We start from the raw sequence: 22,908 nt of genomic DNA on the forward strand, positions 1-22,908 counted from the left end.
GTAATTTCTAAACGGTTTACAAAATACCCTCAAATTAAAGCTGATAGTCTGCACTTCATAGTCATTGCTGTTGGAGTTTCGAGGCAAAATAAGAAAACACTGTACATAACTGAGTACTGGACATATCTAGACCTCTGCAATAGTCATTCCACATCACGGAAGTTCAGCTTTACAGCGTGATTGAATTTAAAGGTAATGTTCCTTTCTTTAGCAGAGACTAAAACACTGTTTATGTCTGCTCAATCAGAAATTACCTTTAAATTTCTATAGCTGAGTCTGTAACGCTTTAGCTTTCTAGATGGACCACAGCCCCTCTACTGTAACATCTAACATGCTCTCTGTCAATCTGTACTCTTTGTAACTCTCAACATTCCTGTAACTATCACAACAATTCTGGGTTGGCAGCCTGATATTTGATGAGCCAGCGATCCAGGTGATTAGGACACAGGACACACGGCCCGTTAAACAAAGTAACACCTGACCTGACATAAGCCAAGCACCCCCAGTTAGCTGAGAGAGACCTGAGAAATCCCTGGCCAATCTGCAGATAGAGCGGCCCCGTTAATCCCAGATTAGACCTGAGCACCATCTGAGCCTCCTAATGCTGCTGCTTGGACACAGGCACAGATGGGCGTGCCCTTTGAGAAGCTAACCTCATAGAGATAGACTAGAGAGCTCTTCTATCTTCAAAATGGCCTCTTCTGTGAACCTTCCACATTGAGTTACATAGAACGGTTAGAATATATTACAACGTATTACACATTTTTTGGGCTATCTGTGTCCTTTCCTAACCTATTGCAAGTCCCACCCAGTTGACTACTTCGAAATGGTGAAAGGCCTCAATGACGATTAGCCCTGCCCATGCTATAACAGGTTTTGGGCCAAGCGAGTCCTCTATCCATCTCTATGAGTAACCTCAGGTTGGCTATCATTGTGGTCTGTCATGCGTAGACTTAACAGAAGAGCAAATAGACTTGATAAAAGAGACAGAAATAAAGGTAGTGTAAACAACCAGACCAGAATAGAGCCCATGGGTTTCCTGATGGAGCGGTTTCGACAGGTCTACTGTAGTGTGTGTTTAGGGGGTTGCCTGGCTGTAGAACAAGTGCTTACCACTTAGTTTCCTAGCCTAAGTATGGAGAACGTTATAAGGACAGGGATTCAACCCTAATTGGTCATTAGGCTTTCTCCAGTCGTACTGCTAATACTAATGTACACTAGTTAGTAAGCAAATAAAATACAAAATAAAATACAAATAATATGGCTTTAATTAAGGTTCTCATTTGAAGAAAAACACAACATTAAGTGTATTTACATCAACTTTGGTTCTGTCAATATGTTTCTGGGATATCATGGATTTGCCAATCATAATCATCTGAATTGAATAGAGATTCAAACCCCCGACTATCTGCCAGTAGACTTGTCTTTAACCCCAAGACCATCTGCCAGTAGACTTGTCTTTAACCCCAAGACTATCTGCCAGTAGACTTGTCTTTAACCCCAAGACCATCTGCCAGTAGACTTGTCTTTAACCCCAAGACCATCTGCCAGTAGACTTGTCTTTAACCCCAAGACCATCTGCCAGTAGACTTGTCTTTAACCCCAAGACCATCTGCCAGTAGACTTGTCTTTAACCCCAAGACCATCTGCCAGTAGACTTGTCTTTAACCCCAAGACCATCTGCCAGTAGACTTGTCTTTAACCCCAAGACCATCTGCCAGTAGACTTGTCTTTAACCCCAAGACCATCTGCCAGTAGACTTGTCTTTAACCCCAAGACCATCTGCCAGTAGACTTGTCTTTAACCCCAAGACCATCTGCCAGTAGACTTGTCTTTAACCCTAAGACCATCTGCCAGTAGACTTGCCTTTAACCCCAAGACCATCTGCCAGTCTTTAACCCCAAGACCATCTGCCAGTAGACTTGCCTTTAACCCCAAGACCATCTGCCAGTAGACTTGCCTTTAACCCCAAGACCATCTGCCAGTAGACTTGCCTTTAACCCCAAGACCATCTGCCAGTAGACTTGCCTTTAACCCCAAGACCATCTGCCAGTAGACTTGTCTTTAACCCTTTAAACCTGCCAGTCTTTTCTGCCAGTAGACTTGTCTTTAAACCCCTGACCATCTGCCAGTAGACTTGTCTTTAACCCCAAGACCATCTGCCAGTAGACTTGTCTTTTAAACCCCCGAACATCTGCCAGTCTTTAACCCCCCGACCATCTGCCAGTAGACTTGTCTTTAAACCCCCGACCATCTGCCAGTAAATCAAATCAAATCACATTTATTTATATAGCCCTTCGTACATCAGCTGATATCTCAAAGTGCTGTACAGAAACCCAGCCTAAAACCCCAAACAGCAAGCAATGCAGGTGTAGAAGCACGGTGGCTAGGAAAAACTCCCTAGAAAGGCCAAAACCTAGGAAGAAACCTAGAGAGGAACCAGGCTATGTGGGGTGGCCAGTCCTCTTCTGGCTGTGCCGGGTGGAGATTATAACAGAACATGGCCAAGATGTTCAAATGTTCATAAATGACCAGCATGGTCAAATAATAGTAAGGCAGAACAGTTGAAACTGGAGCAGCATCATGGCCAGGTGGACTGGGGACAGCAAGGAGTCATCATGTCAGGTAGTCCTGGGGCATGGTCCTAGGGCTCAGGTCCTCCGAGAGAGAGAAAGAAAGAAGGAGAGAATTAGAGAACGCACACATAGATTCACACAGGACACCGAATAGGACAGGAGAAGTACTCCAGATATAACAAACTGACCCTAGCCCCCCGACACAAACTACTGCAGCATAAATACTGGAGGCTGAGACAGGAGGGGTCAGGAGACACTGTGGCCCCGTCCGATGATACCCCCGGACAGGGCAAAACAGGCAGGATTTAACCCCACCCACTTTGCCAAAGCACAGCCCCCACACCACTAGAGGGATATCTTCAACCACCAACTTACCATCCTGAGACAAGGCTGAGTATAGCCCACAAAGATCTCCGCCACTGCACAACCCAAGGGGGGGGGGGGCGCCAACCCAGACAGGATGACCACAACAGTGAATCAACCCACTCAAGTGACGCACCCCCTGCAGGGACGGCATGAGAGAGCCCCAGTAAGCCAGTGACTCAGCCCATGTAATAGGGTTAGAGGCAGAGAATCCCAGTGGAAAGAGGGGAACTGGCCAGGCAGAGACAGCAAGGGAGGTTCGTTGCTCCAGAGCCTTTCCGTTCACCTTCCCACTCCTGGGCCAGACTACACTCAATCATATGACCCACTGAAGAGATGAGTCTTCAGTAAAGACTTAAAGGTTGAGACCGAGTTTGCGTCTCTGACATGGGTAGGCAGACCGTTCCATAAAAATGGAGCTCTATAGGAGAAAGCCCTGCCTCCAGCTGTTTGCTTAGAAATTCTAGGGACAATTAGGAGGCCTGCATCTTGTGACCGTAGCATACGTGTAGGCATGTACGGCAGGACCAAATCAGAGAGATAGGTAGGAGCAAGCCCATGTAATGCTCTGTAGGTTAGCAGTAAAACCTTGAAATCAGCCCTTGCTTTGACAGGAAGCCAGTGTAGAGAGGCTAGCACTGGAGTAATATGATCAAATTTTTGGTTCTAGTCAGGATTCTAGCAGCCGTATTTAGCACTAACTGAAGTTTATTTAGTGCTTTATCCGGGTAGCCGGAAAGTAGAGCATTGCAGTAGTCTAACCTAGAAGTGACAAAAGCATGGATTAATTTTTCTGCATAATTTTTGGACAGAAAGTTTCTGATTTTTGCAATATTACGTAGATGGAAAAAAGCTGTCCTCGAAATGGTCTTGATATGTTCTTCAAAAGAGAGATCAGGGTCCAGAGTAACGCTGAGGTCCTTCACAGTTTTATTTGAGACGACTGTACAACCATTAAGATTAATTGTCAGATTCAACAGAAGATCTCTTTGTTTCTTGGGACCTAGAACAAGCATCTCTGGTTTGTCCGAGTTTAATAGTAGAAAGTTAGCAGTCATCCACTTCCTTATGTATGAATCACATGCTTCTAGCGAGGGCAATTTTGGGGCTTCACCATGTTTCATTGAAATGTACAGCTGTGTGTCATCCGCATAGCAGTGAAAGTTAACATTATGTTTTCGAATAACATCCCCAAGAGGTAAAATGTATAGTGAAAACAATAGTGGTCCTTAAACAGAACCTTGAGGAACACCGAAATTTACAGTTGATTTGTCAGAGGACAAACCATTCACAGAGACAAACTGATATCTTTCCGACAGATAAGATCTAAACTAGGCCAGAACATGTCCGTGTAGAGCAATTTGGGTTTCCAATCTCTCCAAAAGAATGTGGTGATCGATGGTATCAAAAGCAGCACTAAGGTCTAGAAGCACAAGGACAGATGCAGAGCCTCGGTCCGATGCCATTAAAATGTAATTTACCACCTTCACAAGTGCCGTCTCAGTGCTATGATGGGGTCTAAAACCAGACTGAAGCATTTCGTATACATTGTATTTCGTATACAAACCTCTGTCTGCCCTGACCCCGAGCCTACCTGCCGTCCTGTACCTGCCTGACTCTGACCTGATCACAAACCCCTGCCTGCCTGCCTGCCCTGACCCAGAGCCTGCCTGCCGTCCTGTACCTGCCTGCCCTGACCCCGAGCCTACCTGCCGTCCTGTACCTGCCTGCCCTGACCCCGAGCCTACCTGCCATCCTGTACCTGCCTGCCCTGACCCCAAGCCTACCTGCCGTCCTGTACCTGCCTGACGCTGGCTGACCTGGTCACAAACCCCTGCCTGCCCTGACCCAGAGCCTGCCTGCCGTCCTGTACCTGCCTGATTCTGACCTGATCACAAACCCCTGCATGCCTGCCCTGACCCCGAGCCTACCTGCCGTCCTGTACCTGCCTGCCCTGACCCCGAGCCTACCTGCCGTCCTGTACCTGCCTGCCCTGACCCCGAGCCTACCTGCCATCCTGTACCTGCCTGCCCTGACCCCGAGCCTACCTGCCATCCTGTACCTGCCTGCCCTGACCCCGAGCCTACCTGCCATCCTGTACCTGCCTGCCCTGACCCTGAGTCTGCCTGCTGTCCTGTACCTGCCTGACTCTGACCTGATTACAAACCTCTGCCTGCCCTGACCCCGAGCCTACCTGCCATCCTGTACCTGCCTGACGCTGACCTGATCACAAACCCCTGCCTGCCTGCCCTGACCCCGAGCCTGCCTGCCGTCCGGTACCTGCCTGACTCTGACCTGATCACAAACACCTGCCTGCCTGCCCTGAGCCCGAGCCTGCCTGCCCTGACCCCAAGCCTACCTGCCGTCCTGTACCTGCCTGCCCTGACCCCGAGCCTGCCTGCCCTGACCCCGAGCCTACCTGCCCTGACCCCGAGCCTACCTGCCGTCCTGTACCTGCCTGCCCTGACCCCGAGCCTACCTGCCCTGACCCCGAGCCTACCTGCCCTGACCCCGAGCCTACCTGCCGTCCTGTACCTGCCTGCCCTGACCCCGAGCCTACCTGCCCTGACCCCGAGCCTACCTGCCCTGACCCCGAGCCTGCCTGCCCTGACCCCGAGCCTGCCTGCCCTGACCCCGAGCCTACCTGCCCTGACCCCGAGCCTACCTGCCCTGACCCCGAGTCTACCTGCCGTCCTGTACCTGCCTGCCCTCGGCCTGCCCTTTGCTCCGTGTTATAATAAATCATCTGTCAATCAAACTCTCCGCCTCCTGTGTCTGTATCTGGGTCATATCCCGAGGTGTTTGCGCGCATGTGTGCCGTGTGTCTGTGCGTGCGTGTACCTATAATAGAGACTCTTGTGATACACTGCTTGCTTCTCTACACTGATTACACAGCTGAGGAGTGATTGAATTTACAACCTCTTCACCAATAGAAAGCTTTCAATGTCAGCCAAGGAGAGCAGAATAATAATGACACTGTCCACTCTGCTTTCCAGCCAACCTTTTCATTCGTAAAGTACGTCAGACAAAAACATGTCATGACAGGTCAGATGGAAACAGATCATTTTTCAGTCAACTTTACAAATGTCAACACAACAAAATACGGTGAGATATTTTTGTGTTTGTAAAATGAATTTATGTGAGAGATGTATGTGGAAACCCTTTTATGTGAAAATATTAATATAATAACCATCATATAGAATTTAACTTGGTGTGTGATCCTCCCACTACGACTCGGGAAACTATGCAGTTTATTTAAACTACAGATGAAATAAATTAAAAATCTAATCACATTTTATTGGTCACATACACATGGTTAGCAGATGTTATTGGTCACATACACATGGTTAGCAGATGTTATTGGTCACATACACGTGGTTAGCAGATGTTAATGGTCACATTGTTAGCAGATGTTATTGGTCACATGGTTAGCAGATGTTATTGGTCACATACACGTGGTTAGCAGATGTTATTGGTCACATACACATGGTTAGCAGATGTTATTGGTCACATACTCATGGTTAGCAGATGTTATTGGTCACATACTCATGGTTAGCAGATGTTAATGGTCACGTACACATGGTTAGCAGATGTTATTGGTCACATTTACATTTACGTGGTTAGCATTCACCTTAGATGTTCATAACAATGGCATCTAAAACTTAGGGGGTGGGGTGAGAGGGATTACTCATCCTGGTTAGGTGGGGCAGATGTTACTCCGCTGTCCTTGAGTTTGTCACATACACGTGGTTAGCAGATGTTAGGGAGGCGAGCAGGCCAGAGGTGGATGAACGCAGTGCCCTTGTTTGGGTGTAGGGCCTGATCAGAGCCTGGAGGTAATGGTGTTATTGGTCACATACTCATGGTTAGCAGATGTTATTGGTCACATGGTTAGCAGATGTTATTGGTCACATACTCATGGTTAGCAGATGTTATTGGTCACATACACGTGGTTAGCAGATGTTAATGGTCACATGGTTAGCAGATGTTATTGGTCACATGGTTAGCAGATGTTATTGGTCACATACTCATGGTTAGCAGATGTTATTGGTCACATGGTTAGCAGATGTGATTGGTCACATACTCATGGTTAGCAGATGTTATTGGTCACATGGTTAGCAGATGTTATTGGTCACATACTCATGGTTAGCAGATGTTATTGGTCACATACTCATGGTTAGCAGATGTTATTGGTCACATGGTTAGCAGATGTGATTGGTCACATACACATGGTTAGCAGATGTTATTGGTCACATACACATGGTTAGCAGATGTTATTGGTCACATACACATGGTTAGCAGATGTGATTGGTCACATACACATGGTTAGCAGATGTTATTGGTCACATTCACATGGTTAGCAGATGTTATTGGTCACATACACATGGTTAGCAGATGTTATTGGTCACATACTCATGGTTAGCAGATGTTAATGCGGGTGTAGTGAAATGCTTGAGCTTCTAGTTCTGACAGTGCAGTAATAACTAACAAAAAATCTAAGATTTCCACAACAACTATCTAATTAATACACACAAATATAAAGGGATGGAATATTTACATATAAATATAAATATATGGATGAGCGATGCAATGGTATAAAATACAACATATGAGAATAGTAATGTGAGATACATAAACATTCTTAAAGGGACTAGTGATCCATTTATTAATGGCCAATGATTTCAAGTCTGTGTATGTAGGCAGCATCCTCTGTGTTAGTGATGGCTATTTAACAGTCTGATGGCCTTGAGATAGAAGCTGTTTAACAGTCTGATGGCCTTGAGATAGAAGCTGTTATCAGTCTGATGGCCTTGAGATAGAAGCTGTTTATCAGTCTGATGGCCTTGAGATAGAAGCTGTTTAACAGTCTGATGGCCTTGAGATAGAAGCTGTTATCAGTCTGATGGCCTTGAGATAGAAGCTGTTTAACAGTCTGATGGCCTTGAGATAGAAGCTGTTTAACAGTCTGATGGCCTTGAGATAGAAGCTGTTTAACAGTCTGATGGCCTTGTCTGATGGCCTTGAGATAGAAGCTGTTTACCAGTCTGATGGCCTTGAGATAGAAGCTGTTTAACAGTCTGATGGCCTTGAGATAGAAGCTGTTTACCAGTCTGATGGCCTTGAGATAGAAGCTGTTTACCAGTCTGATGGCCTTGAGATAGAAGCTGTTTACCAGTCTGATGGCCTTGAGATAGAAGCTTTTTTTCAGTCTGATGGCCTTGAGATAGAAGCTGTTCTTCAGTCTCTCGGTCCCAGCTTTGATTTGATGCCATCTGGATGGTGGTGGGGGGGCCTTCCTGTGACATCGGGTGCTGTAGGTGTGCTGGAGGGCAGGTAGTTTCTCCACCCTCTGGAGAGCCCTGCGGTTGTGGGTGGTGCAATTGCCGTACCAGGTGGTGATACAGCCCGATCGAATGCTCTCAATTTTGCATCTGTAAAAGTTTGTGAGGGTTTTAGGTGACAAGCCAAATATCTTCAGCCTCCTGAGGTTGAAGAGGTGCTGTTGTGTGTGGGTGAACCATTTCAGTTTGTCTGTGATGTGTATGCAGAGGAACTTCAAACTTTCCACCTTCTCCACTGCTGTCCCTTCGATATTGATAGGGGGGTGCTCCCTCTGCTGTTTCCTGAAGTCCACGATCATCTCCTTTGTTTTGTTGACGTTGATTGAGAGGTTATTTTCCTGACACCACACTCCGAGAGCCCTTACCTCTGAGCATGCACCCTTTTTTTTTTTTTTTCACCTTTATTTAACCAGGTAGGCTAGTTGAGAACACCTTTATTTAACCAGGTAGGCTAGTTGAGAACACCTTTATTTAACCAGGTAGGCCAGTTGAGAACAAGTTCTCATTTACAATTGCGACCTGGCCAAGATAAAGCAAAGCAGTTCGACAGATACAACGACACAGAGTTACACATGGAGTAAAACAAACATACAGTCAATAATACAGTATAAACAAGTCTATATACAATGTGAGCAAATGAGGTTAGAAGGGAGGTAAAGGCAAAAAAGGCCATGGTGGAAAAGTAAATACAATATTTATTTATAATATTTATATTATGTATAATATGGGGCCCTTGTGGGGCCCCAGTGTTGAGTATCAGCAAGGTGGAGATGTTGTTTCCTACCTTTACCACCTGGGGGCGGCCCGTCAGGAAGTCCAGGACCCAATTGCAGTGTGATGGCGATTGCATCATTAGGGACCTATTTCGGCGGTATGCAAATTGAAGTGGGTCTAGGGTGACAGGTAATGTGGAGGTGATATGATCCTTGACTAGTATCTCAAAGCACTTCATGATGACAGAAGTGAGTGCTACAGGGCGGTAGTCATTTAGTTCCGTTACCTTTGTATTCTTGGGTACAGGAACAATGGTGGCCATCTTGAAGCAGGTGGGGACAGAAGACTGGGATAGGGAGAGATTGAATATGTCCGTAAACACACCAGCCAGCAGGTCTGAGCATGCTCTGAGGACACGGCTAGGGATACCATCTGGACCGGCAGCCTTGCGAGGGTTAACACGCTTAAACGTCTTACTCACGTCGGCCACAAAGAAGGAGAGCCCACAGTCCTTGGTAGCGGGCCGCGTCGGTGGCACTGTGTTATCCTCAAAGCGGGCAAAGAAGGTGTTTGTCTGGAAGCAAAAACGTCGGTGTCCGTGACGTGGCTGGTTTTCCTTTCGTAGCCCGTGATTGTCTGTAGACCGGGCCACATCTCGTGTCTAAACTGTTGAATTGCGACTCCACTTTGTCTTTTTACTGACATGTTGCTTGTTTGATTGCCTTGTGGAGGGAAGTTGGAGTAGCAGTGATCCAGTGTTTTTCCAGCTCGAGTGCTATAGTCGATATGCTGATAGAATTTAGGTAGCCTTGTTCTCAAATTTGCTTTGTTAAAATCCCCAGCTACAATAAATATATATATATGATATATGGTTTCCAATTTGCATAAAGTCCAGTGAAGTTCCTTGAGGGCCGTCAAGTTATCGGCTTGAGGGGGGAATATACACGGCTGTGACAATAACCAAAGATAATTATTTTGGGAGATAATACGGTCGGCATTTGAATGTGAGCAATTCTAGGTCAGGTGGACAAAAGAACTTGAGTTCATGTATGTTGTTACAATCACACCATGAGTTATTAATCATGAAACATACACATCCTTCTTGATGTTTATTCCTGTCGGCGTGATGCACAAAGAATCCAGGTGGCTGTACCGACTCTGACAGCATATCCAGAGAGAGTCATGTTTCCGTGAAACAGCGTATGTTACAATCCATGATGTCTCTCTGGAAAGCAACCCTTGCTCTGATTTCGCTGACCTTGTTATCTAGGGACTGGACATTGGCAAGTAATACACTGGGAAGCGGTGGGTGATTTGTGCGCCTCCGAAGTCTGACCAGAAGACCACTCCGTCTTCCACTTCACTTAAGATTTTCTGGACTAACAATGTAGGAAATAATACATACAAAAACGAAATACTGCGAAGTTTCCTAAGGACTCGAAGCAAGGCAGCCCTCTCTGTCGGCGCCATCTTGAGAACATGTTATGATGAATACCTCTGTTGATCCTACAGCTATTGTATGCTGTAATTATGTGCCTATGATCCAGAGTTATACTGTTAACACTGAGGCAGTGTACCCTTGTAGGAAGACCACTGTTAACACTGAGGAGGTGTGTAGTAGGAAGACCACTGTTAACACTGAGTTGGTGTGTCCTAGTAGGAAGACCACTGTTAACACTGAGGTGGTGTGTCCTAGTAGGAAGACCACTGTTAACACTGAGGTGGTGTGTCCTAGTAGGAAGACCACTGTTAACACTGAGGTGGTGTGTCCTATAGGAAGACCACTGAAGTGGTGTGTCCTAGTAGGAAGACCACTGTTAACACTGAGGTGGTGTGTCCTAGTAGGAAGACCACTGTTAACACTGTGGTGGTGTGTCCTAGTAGGAAGACCACTGAGGAGGTGTGGCCTAGTAGGAAGACCACTGTTAACACTGAGGTGGTGTGTCCTAGTAGGAAGACCACTGTTAACACTGAGGTGGTGTGTCCTAGTAGGAAGACCACTGTTAACACTGAGGTGGTGTGTCCTAGTAGGAAGACCACTGTTAACACTGAGGAGGTGTGTCCTAGTAGGAAGTCCACTGTGCTCAACCTGCACTATCAGAGCCATATAAATAACACAAGGAAGCTTCCAGTAAGCATTTATTTATTTATTTATTTAAGCAACCCAGAAATGTGCTATAAAATAGCTTATATTGTCACGACTTCCGCCGAAGTCGGTCCCTCTCCTTGTTCGGCGGTCGACGTCACCGACCTTCTAGCCATCACTGATCCATTTTTCATTTTCCATTGGTTTTGTCTTGTCTTCCTTCACACCTGGTGCCAATCCCATCAATCCCATGTTGTGTGTTTAACCCTCTGTTTCCCCTCATGTCCTTGTCGGTGGTTGTTTGATTGTATGTGCAAGTTATGTGTTATGTTATTATTTAGTATATTTTTGTTTTTGGAGTTTTGTCAGCACTTATTAAACACCTCCTTTATACCAAGTTTGTTCTCCTGACTTCCACCAGCACCCTTTACAAATATTAACATTCAGTGGGAAAGTATTCAGACCCCTTCACTTTTTCCACGTCACAGCTTTATTATAAAACGGATTGGGGGGAAAATCCTCTGCGATCTACACACAATACTCCATAATGATCTATACACAATACCCCATAATGATCTACACACAATACCCCACAATACCCCACAATGATCTACACACAATACCCCACAATACCCCATAATGATCTACACACAATACCCCACAATACCCCATAATGATCTACACACAATACCCCACAATACCCCATAATGATCTATACACAATACTCCATAATGATCTACACACAATACCCCATAATGATATACACACAATACCCCATAATGATCTACACACAATACCCCATAATGATCTACACACAATACACCACAATGATCTACACACAATACCCCATAATACCCCATAATGATCTACACACAATACCCCATAATGATCTACACACAATACCCCATAATGATCTACACACAATACCCCATAATGATCTACACACAATACTCCATAATGATCTACACACAATACCCCATAATGATCTACACACAATACCCCATAATGATCTACACACAATACCCCACAATGATCTACACACTATACCCCATAATACCCCATAATGATCTACACACAATACCCCACAATGATCTACACACAATACCCCATAATACCCCATAATGATCTACACACAATACCCCATAATGATCTACACACAATACCCCATAATACCCCATAATGATCTACACACAATACCCCATAATGATCTATACACAATACCCCATAATGATCTACACACAATACCCCACAATGATCTACACACAATACCCCATAATACCCCATAATGATCTACACACAATACCCCACAATGATCTACACACAATACCCCATAATACCCCATAATGATCTACACACAATACCCCATAATGATCTACACACAATACTCCATTATGATCTACACATAATACCCCATAATGATCTACACACAATACCCCACAATACATTACATATTACATTTATTGTTATTATTATTTTTTAAACGGATGAGGATTGACCTTCCGTCAGAGGTCATCACGTTGGATGGGGACGAAGGCTTTGGTGGTCCACGACAACGAAGAAGCAGGTGTCCCTTCCAGTGATGTCACTGGACCTGATGCCAGTAAGGATGGTCTTCCCCTGAGGCTGTCTGTTTGTGTATGGGTTCTCATGACTTAAGATTGGGTGTTGAGGGACCACTTGTCACATTGTCTGAGGTGGGTTTGTGTTGTGGCAAACAATGAGTTTTCTGTCTAGATAAAGATGGTGATACTGTCTTTGTTTTTCAGTCTAACAGGAGAGCAGCCCTCCGGCCATCCAGTGAATGGACATCCTGTGTCAGTGTGATCCGGGTTGGGGAGACGACAGCAGATGGAGTCTGTGGACGGACAAGTCAGTAAGTCATCAAATATGATACAATACTGTTAAACAGTGGTTCCCAAATGTTTTATAGTCCCGTACCCCTTCAAACATTCAACCTCCAGCTGTACCCCCTCTAGCACCAGGGTCAGCTGTACCCCCTCTAGCACCAGGGTCAGCTGTACCCCCTCTAGCACCAGGGTCAGCTGTACCCCCTCTAGCACCAGGGTCAGCACACGCTCAAATGTTGTTTATTGCCATCATCGTAAGCCTGCCACACACACACACACACTATACGATACATTTATTAAACATAAGAATGAGTGTGAGTTTGTCACAACCCGGCTCGTGGGAAGTGACAAAGAGCTCTTACAATATAATAATAATCAATAATTTTGCTCTTTATTTAACCATTTTTACATATAAAACCTTATTTGTTCATCGTCACCACAGGAAAATGAGAAGGGTGTGCTTGAAAGGATGCACATAACTTTATTATGATAGATGGATAGAGTCTCAGTCTTAAACCATTTCCCACACAAAGTCTGTGTCTGTATTTAGTTTTCATGCTAGTGAGGGTTGAGATTCCACTCTCACATAGATACGTGGTTGCAAAGGCCATCGGTGTCTTAACAGCACGATTTGCCAAGGCAGGATACTCTGAAGTCATACCAATCCAGAAATCTGGCAATGATGGAAAGACCCGTGTGTTGTCCTTGTTCATGCAGACAGAGAAGAGCTTCAACTTCTTAAATCATAGCCTCAATTTTGTCCCGCACATTGAATATAGTTGGGGAGAGTCCGTGTAATCCTAGATTCAGACCATTCAGGCAAGAAAAAACATTACCCAGACAGGCCAGTCGTGTGAGAAACTCGACATCATCAAGAGGTCAGACAAGTGAAAATTATGGTCAGTAAAGAACTTTAAGCTCGTCTCTCTATTAAAAATACGTGTCGATACTTTGCCCCTTGATAACCAGCGCACTTCTGTATGTTGTAAAAGCGTTACATGGTCGCTGCCCATATCATTGCATAATGCAGAAAATACACAAGAGTTCAGGGGCCTTGCTTTAACAAAGTTAACCATTTTAACTGTAGTGTCCAAAACGTCTTTCAAGCTGTCAGGTATTCCCTTGGCAGCAAGAGCTTCTCGGTGGATGCTGCAGTGTACCCAAGAGCCTCTCTGTGGATGCTGCAGTGTACCCAAGAGCCTCTAGGTGGATGCTGCAGTGTACCCAAGAGCCTCTCGGTGGATGCTGCAGTGTACCCAAGAGCCTCTAGGTGGATGCTGCAGTGTACCCAAGAGCCTCTCGGTGGATGCTGCAGTGTACCCAAGAGCCTCTCGGTGGATGCTGCAGTGTACCCAAGAGCCTCTCGGTGGATGCTGCAGTGTACCCAAGAGCCTCTAGGTGGATGCTGCAGTGTACCCAAGAGCCTCTTGGTGGATGCTGCAGTGTACCCAAGAGCCTCTAGGGGGATGATGCAGTGGACCCAAGTGGCGTCGGGAGCAACTGCTTGCAGGCGTGTTACCACTCCAGTATGTCTCCCTGTCATGGCTTTTGCTCCGTCAGTACAGACACCAACACATCTTGATGCCAAAGTCCATTTGATGTCACAAAGCTGTCCAGTACTTTAAAAATATCCTCTCCTGTTGTCCTGGTTTCCAGTGGTTTGCAGAAGAGGATGTCTTCCTTAATTGACCCTCCATAAACGTAACGGACAGGAGCTGTCCCAGGCCTGTTGACTCATCCAGCTGTAACAGACATATAATTCACTGGCTTGATTGCAAAGCAGTAATTGTTTCAAAACATCTCTTGCCATGTCGCTGATGTGTTGTGAAACAGTGTTGTTTGTGTAATGTCTTACTACATGAAAGTAGTCTTAATTCTCGCTCAAAAAACTCCCATGGCTTATTTTTCAAATTGGCATGTTTTGTTTCTAAATGTCTGCACAAGAGTGAAGGTTTCATCAAGTTGTGAGATAGAACTTTAGCCCACATAACACACTGTGGCTGAGGAAAGGCACTAGTCCCAATATAAGTGAACCCCAAATAAATGTAGTTCTCATCATATTTCAATTAATCAATCAAATGTATTTATAAAGCCCTTGTTACATCAGCCAATGTCACAAAGTGCTGTACAGAAACCCAGCCTAAAACCCCAAACAGCAAGCAATGCAGGTGTAGAAGCACGGTGGCTAGGAAAAACTCCCTAGAAAGGCCAGAACCTAGGAAGAAACCTAGAGAGGAACCAGGCTATGTGGGGTGGCCAGTCCTCTTCTGGCTGTGCCGGGTGGAGATTATAACAGAACATGGCCAAGATGTTCAAATGTTCATAGATGACCAGCAGGGTCAAATAATAATAATCACAGTGGTTGTCGAGGGTGCAACAGGTCAGCACCTCAGGAGTAAATGTCAGTTGGCTTTTCATAGCCGATCATTCAGAGTATCTCTACCGCTCCTACTGTCTCTAGAGAGTTGAAAACAGCAGGTCTGGGACAGGTAGCACGTCTGGTGAACAGGTCAGGGTTCCATAGCTGCAGGCAGAACAGTTGAAACTGGAGCAGCAGCACGGCCAGGTGGACTGGGGACCGCAAGGAGTCATCAGGCAGGTTGTCCTGAGGCATGGACCTAGGACTCAGGTCCTCCGAGAGAGAGAAAGAGAGAAAGAAAGAAAGAGAAAGAGAGAAGGAATGAGAAAAAAAAGAGAGAAAGAGAGAGAGAATTAAAGAGAGCATACTTAAATTCATACAGGACACCGGATAAGACAGGAGAAATACTCCAGATATAACAGACTGACCCTAGCCCCCCGACACATAAACTACTGCAGCATAAATACTGGAGGCTGAGACAGGAGTGGTCAGGAGACACTGTGGCCCCGTCCGATGATACCCCCGGACAGGGCCAAACAGGAAGGATATAACCCCACCCACTTTGCCAAAGCACAGCCCCCACACCACTAGAGGGATATCTTCAACCACCAACTTACCATCCTGAGACAAGGCCGAGTATAGTCCACGAAGATCTCCGCCACGGTACAACCCAAGGGTGGGGCTCCAACCCAGACAGGAAGATCACATCAGTGACTCAACCCACTCAAGTGACGCACCTCTCCTAGGGACGGCATGAAAGAGCACCAGTAAGCCAGTGACTCAGCACCAGTAAGCCAGTGACTCAGCACCAGTAAGCCAGTGACTCAGCACCAGTAAGCCAGTGACTCAGCACCAGTAAGCCAGTGACTCAGCACCAGTAAGCCAGTGACTCAGCACCAGTAAGCCAGTGACTCAGTGACTCAGTGGCATATATATTATTATATTATTATATTATTATTATTATTATTATTATATATTATTATTATATTATCATATATATTATATATATTATATTATTATTATTATTATATTATTATTATTATTATATTATTATTTATATTATTATTATTATTATTATTATTATTATTATTATATTATTATATTATATTATTATATTATTATTATATTATATTATTATTATTATTATTATTATTATTATTATATATTACTCAGCTCCTGTAATATAGCTAAGATGGAGAAAGGGGACAGAAGAAGTTCAACGCTTTATTCAATTCATGTCAATACAGCTCTCTGCCAGCGCTGGTGAACAGTAGCTGACAGTGTCGGCAAGAGATCACGTGCAGGAACTTCCTGCAGGACTTTGTAGTCTTGCTGAGGGCTTCTCTTTTCCATATTAGTGTTTTGATTATTATTTTTTTGAGTAAATTGAGGCATATGTATTGATAAAACTAACCTTGGCTGAGAGAGAATTACACCGTTTTAAAATGTCATGCAAGGGTACACCTACACAAACACAGACCTTATGAAGTATATAGTTCTAAAATCCTAGACGCAAAAATGAAAAAAAAAAGAAACTATTGGAACCATTACCGGGTTTTACCGCTAGGTCTTATGGGTATCAGGACACGTCCACTGTGCCAGACTGTTATATTCGTTTGTTATGTAGAATACTAACGGATCATTAAGTGATCTTGTGAAACACAGCACCATTCTGAGAAGTGACGGAGCATCGCAGCACTACACCCCAGATAACTTTGGGAGTTTCACATAACCACCGCGCTATGAACTAAGCGGCGCATTCAGTTGACTACAATTTTTCTTACGTCTCGATCTCACCGACAGTGTTTGCATTTTTGATACACCTGAAGTACATTCACTTCTAATGGAACGCTGCATTTGCCTCGCAGCGTTACGTTGCAGTGTGTTCTGTGTGGTGCCTACGTTGCGGAGGCAGTAGCAGTATGTTCTGTGTGGTGCCTACGTTGCGGAGGCAGTAGCAGTATGTTCTGTGTGGTGCCTACGTTGCAGAGGCAGTAGCAGTGTGTTCTGTGTGGTGCCTACGTTGCATAGGCAGTAGCAGTGTGTTCTGTGTGGTGCCTACGTTGCAGAGGCAGTTGCAGTTTGTTCTGTGTGGTGCCTACGTTGCAGAGGCAGTAGCAGTGTGTTCTGTGTGGTGCCTACGTTGCAGAGGCAGTACATTTATTTAACGACAGACAAGCCAGTTCATTATTATTTGCAATGATGTGGTGCCTGGGGACAGGGGTAGCATGTTGCAGGTAGCAGTGCCTACGTTGCAGTTGCACGTTGGATTTATCAAACGTATGTGTCAAACTTTATGTGCAGCTTGATAGAAATGGTATCAGAAGATGTTTTCTTTTTACATTTATTTAACGACGACAAGCCAGTTAAGAACACATTATTATTTGCAATGATGGCCTACCAAAAGGCAAAAGGCCTCCTGTGGGGACAGGGGCTGGGATTAAATATAAAAACATTAAATTAAAATATAGGACAAACCACACATCATGACAAGAGACAACACTACATAAAGAGAGAGCTAAGACAACAACACAGCATGGCAGAAACACATGATGAACACAGCATGGAAGCATCACAACATGGTAGCAACACAACATGGTAGCAACACAACATGGCAGCAACACAACATGGCAGCATCACAACAGGGTAGCAACACCACAGGGTAGCAACACCACAGGGTAGCAACACAGCATGGAAGCATCACAACATGGTAGCAACACAACATGGTAGCAGCACAACATGGCAGCATCACAACATGGTAGCAACACAGCATGGTAGCATCACAACATGGTAGCAGCACAGCATGGTAGCATCACAAGCAACACAACATGGCATCACAACAGCAACACAACAGCACAACATGGTAGCATCACAACATGGTGGCAGCAACACAACATGGTAGCATCACAACATGGTAGCATCACAACATGGTAGCATCACGACATGGCAGCAGCACAACATGGTAGCATCACAACATGGCAGCAGCACAACATGGCAGCAGCACAACATGGTAGCAACACAACATGGTAGCATCACAACATGGTAGCATCACAACATGGTAGCATCACAACATGGCAGCAGCACAACAGGATACAAACATTATTGGGCACAGACAACTGCACAAAGGGCAAGAAGGTAGAGACAACCATTTATAACACGAAGCAGCGACACATTTTGCTGAATGTTAAACTTTTGTTGCACACATGTCCAGATGATGCTGCTGCCTATTTTTTCCGCAAAAAAACACTATCGGTGTGATCAAGGCTTTACACCATTTGCAGCAGCGCAACATATTCTTTATTGACCCAAAATCATTCGGGACTAGCTCCGAAAGCCAGGTCCTGGTAACGTCCCTGCTGCTTCCTAGAAGGGATATACAGCACGTTGCATCCTTATATAGACTAAATATGGCAATATAAATTGGAAGCTATTTCCCTAACGTTGTTATTGTACCAATGTTTAGGGTTTGTGGGGAAGGGGGGTCCTCCGTTTATGCTGCTGAATTTATATTCCAGAGAGGACTTCATGATGAATTATTGTGAAGATCTAGATTATAGACTGCATTTCTTGTACATACAGTGCCTTGCGAAAGTATTCGGCCCCCTTGAACTTTGCGACCTTTTGCCACATTTCAGGCTTCAAGCATAAAGATATAAAACTGTATTTTTTTTGTGAAGAATCAACAACAAGTGGGACACAATCATGAAGTGGAACGACATTTATTGGATATTTCAAACTTTTTTAACAAATCAAAAACTGAAAAATTGGGTGTGCAAAATTATTCAGTCCCCTTAAATTAATACTTTGTAGCGCCACCTTTTGCTGCGATTACAGCTGTAAGTCGCTTGGGGTATGTCTCTATCAGTTTTGCACATCGAGAGACTGAAATTTTATAAATTTATATGAAGCTTTATACAAATTGATGTGTTTAATATGTTTAAGGTCATTTAGACCATATTACCACTAATAGTGGATCAAGAGCTATTGGTTCTACAGCCATCCTATTGGACAGTTTATTAACCGTGTTTTCCATTAGCACAGGTGTGATGAGAGAACTCTGTCTGGCGGAATAGGACGACGCGAGATCTTATTCCGGGGGGGGCTCCGTAAACCACGTACCAGAGGGAAGAGCTGGGCACGTTGGACTGGGACACGGTTTAATACCATCAAAAAAGCCTCTCATTTTACAGTGGGTCCGCCATGGTTCTGTGTAGCCTAGTTATGCTAATATATTTGAGACCAGTGTACAGCAGTTAATTTCGTATTTGACTTTAAAAAAAGTAAAATATCTTTCAGTAGGAAACAGGGAAATAGAAAATACCAGACGGGGCATCGTTTACAAGTGATTGTTTCCACAAGTCTGTGGGATACATTGAGCTCGTTGACAAAACCGACGTTGAAGTTCTGCGGTGGGTCTGTGTAAATTATGCGATCATACCGGAGACAGGTTTACAGCCGTGTCTGTCATCTATCCATGTACTGTTATTGTATCTCTAAGTAGAAGCCATATCAGCCAATGAGGAAGTGGGAATGGCTGACAATTGAATAGCTCTGCATACAATGACACCTCAACGAACATAATGTTTTCCTACTGTACATACAGGAAATGAAACCCTGAACATATATACACCATGCAATATTCAGAGGAAGAAGAGAGGGAGGTTTAATCCTGTGATTATATTCTACCGAATCAGGAAGTTTATATTTCAATGTCGTCACATGGATAAAAACGACTATTATCACACAGAAATGTAATGAAATTCAAATGTACAGGAAGTATGTACTATACTGTTTGTACAGTTGATGGGGACTTATCAACTGTACAAACATTGCATCACTGCTCTCTGGAGGAAGTTGTAGGTACTGCTTGGCATCTTGCGTAGTGTCCCGAAGCAGTAACAGAAGTTAAGGAATCAATTCGTCCAGGACCTGAATCAGAAATACAGTCAATGTGCAGACAGACAAAAATAGGATCCAGTGATCCTCATTAAAAGATACAACCATTAAACCAGTCCAGGTACCTCATCAAACATTAAACTAGTCCTGGTACCTCATCAAACATTAAACCAGTCCTGGTACCTCAAACATTAAACCAGTCCTGGTACCTCAAACATTAAACCAGTCCTGGTACCTCATCAAACATTAAACTAGTCCAGGTACCTCATCAAATATTAAACCAGTCCTGGTACCTCATCAAACATTAAACCAGTCCTGGTACCTCATCAAACATTAAACCAGTCCTGGTACCTCATCAAACATTAAACCAGTCCAGGTACCTCATCAAACATTAAACCAGTCCAGGTACCTCATCAAACATTAAACCAGTCCAGGTACCTCATCAAACATTAAACCAGTCCTGGTACCTCATCAAATATTAAACCAGTCCAGGTACCTCATCAAATATTAAACTAGTCCTGGTACCTCATCAAACATTAAACCAGTCCTGGTAGTCCTGGTACCTCATCAAACATTAAACCAGTCCTGGTACCTCATCAAACATTAAACCAGTCCTGGTACCTCATCAAACATTAAACCAGTCCTGGTAGTCCCTCATCAAACATTAAACCAGTCCTCAAACATTAAACCTCATCAAACATTAAACCAGTCCTGGTACCTCATCAAACATTAAACCAGTCCTGGTACCTCATCAAATATTAAACCAGTCCTGGTACCTCATCAAACATTAAACCAGTCCTGGTACAAACATTAAACCAGTCCTGGTACCTCATCAAACATTAAACCAGTCCTGGTATCAAACATTCATCAAACATTAAACCAGTCCTGGTACCTCATCAAACATTAAACCAGTCCTGGTACCTCATCAAACATTAAACCAGTCCTGGTACCTCATCAAACATTAAACCAGTCCTGGTACCTCATCAAACATTAAACCAGTCCTGGTACCTCATCAAACATTAAACCAGTCCTGGTACCTCATCAAACATTAAACCAGTCCTGGTACCTCATCAAACATTAAACCAGTCCTGGTACCTCATCAAACATTAAACCAGTCCTGGTACCTCATCAAAGTCCTGGTATTAAACCAGTCCAGGTACCTCATCAAACATTAAACCAGTCCTGGTACCTATCCTCATCAAACATTAAACCAGTCCTGGTACCTCATCAAATATTAAACCAGTCCAGGTACCTCATCAAATATTAAACCAGTCCTGGTACCTCATCAAATATTAAACCAGTCCTGGTACCTCATCAAATATTAAACCAGTCTGGTACCTCATCAAATATTAAACCAGTCCAGGTACCTCAGGTACCTCATCAAACATTAAGCCAGTCCTGGTACCTCATCAAATATTAAACCAGTCCATGTACCTCATCAAATATTAAAACAGTCCTGGTACCTCAGCAAATATTAAGCCAGTCCAGGTACCTCATCAAACATTAAACCAGTCCTGGTACCTCATCAAATATTAAACCAGTCCAGGTACCTCATCAAATATTAAGCCAGTCCTGGTACCTCATCAAATATTAAACCAGTCCAGGTACCTCATCAAATATTAAACCAGTCCTGGTACCTCATCAAATATTAAGCCAGTCCAGGTACCTCATCAAACATTAAGCCAGTCCTGGTACCTCATCAAATATTAAACCAGTCCAGGTACCTCATCAAATATTAAACCAGTCCTGGTACCTCATCAAATATTAAACCAGTCCTGGTACCTCATCAAATATTAAACCAGTCCCGGTACCTCATCAAACATTAAACCAGTCCTGGTACCTCATCAAACACTAAACCAGTCCAGGTACCTCATCAAACATTAAACCAGTCCTGGTACCTCATCAAACATTAAACCAGTCCAGGTACCTCATCAAATATTAAACCAATCCAGGTACCTCGTCAAATATTAAACCAGTCCAGATACCTCATCAAACATTTACCTAGTCCAGGTACCTCATCAAATATTAAATCTGTCCAGGTACCTCATCAAATATTAAACCAGTCCAGGTACCTCATCAAATATTAAACCAGTCCAGGTACCTCATCAAACATTAAACCAGTCCAGGTACTGCAAACACCAACCATTAAACCATTCCTGGTACCTCATCAAATATTAAACCCGTCCAGGTACCTCATCAAATATTAAACCAGTCCAGGTACCTCATCAAATATTAAACCAGTCCAGATACCTCATCAAACATTTACCCAGTCCAGGTACCTCATCAAATATTAAATCTGTCCAGGTACCTCATCAACTATTAAATCTGTCCAGGTATCTCATCAAATATTAAATCTGTCCAGGTACCTCATTAAATATTAAATCTGTCCAGGTACCTCATCAACCATTAAACCAGTCCAGGTACTGCAAACACCAACCATTAAACCAGTCCTGGTACCTCATCAACCATTAAACCAGTGCAGGTACCTCATCAAACATTAAACCAGTCCAGGAACCTCATCAAACATTAAGCCAGTCCTGGTACCTCATCAAACATTAAACCAGTCCTGGTACCTCATCAAACATTAAACCAGTCCTGGTACCTCATCAAACATTAAACCAGTCCTGGTACCTCATCAAACATTAAACCAGTCCTGGTACCTCAGCAAACATTAAACCAGTCCTGGTACCTCATCAAACATTAAACCAGTCCTGGTACCTCATCA

Source organism: Oncorhynchus gorbuscha, linkage group LG02, assembly GCF_021184085.1.
Source record: "Oncorhynchus gorbuscha isolate QuinsamMale2020 ecotype Even-year linkage group LG02, OgorEven_v1.0, whole genome shotgun sequence".
Taxonomy (NCBI): domain Eukaryota; kingdom Metazoa; phylum Chordata; class Actinopteri; order Salmoniformes; family Salmonidae; genus Oncorhynchus; species Oncorhynchus gorbuscha.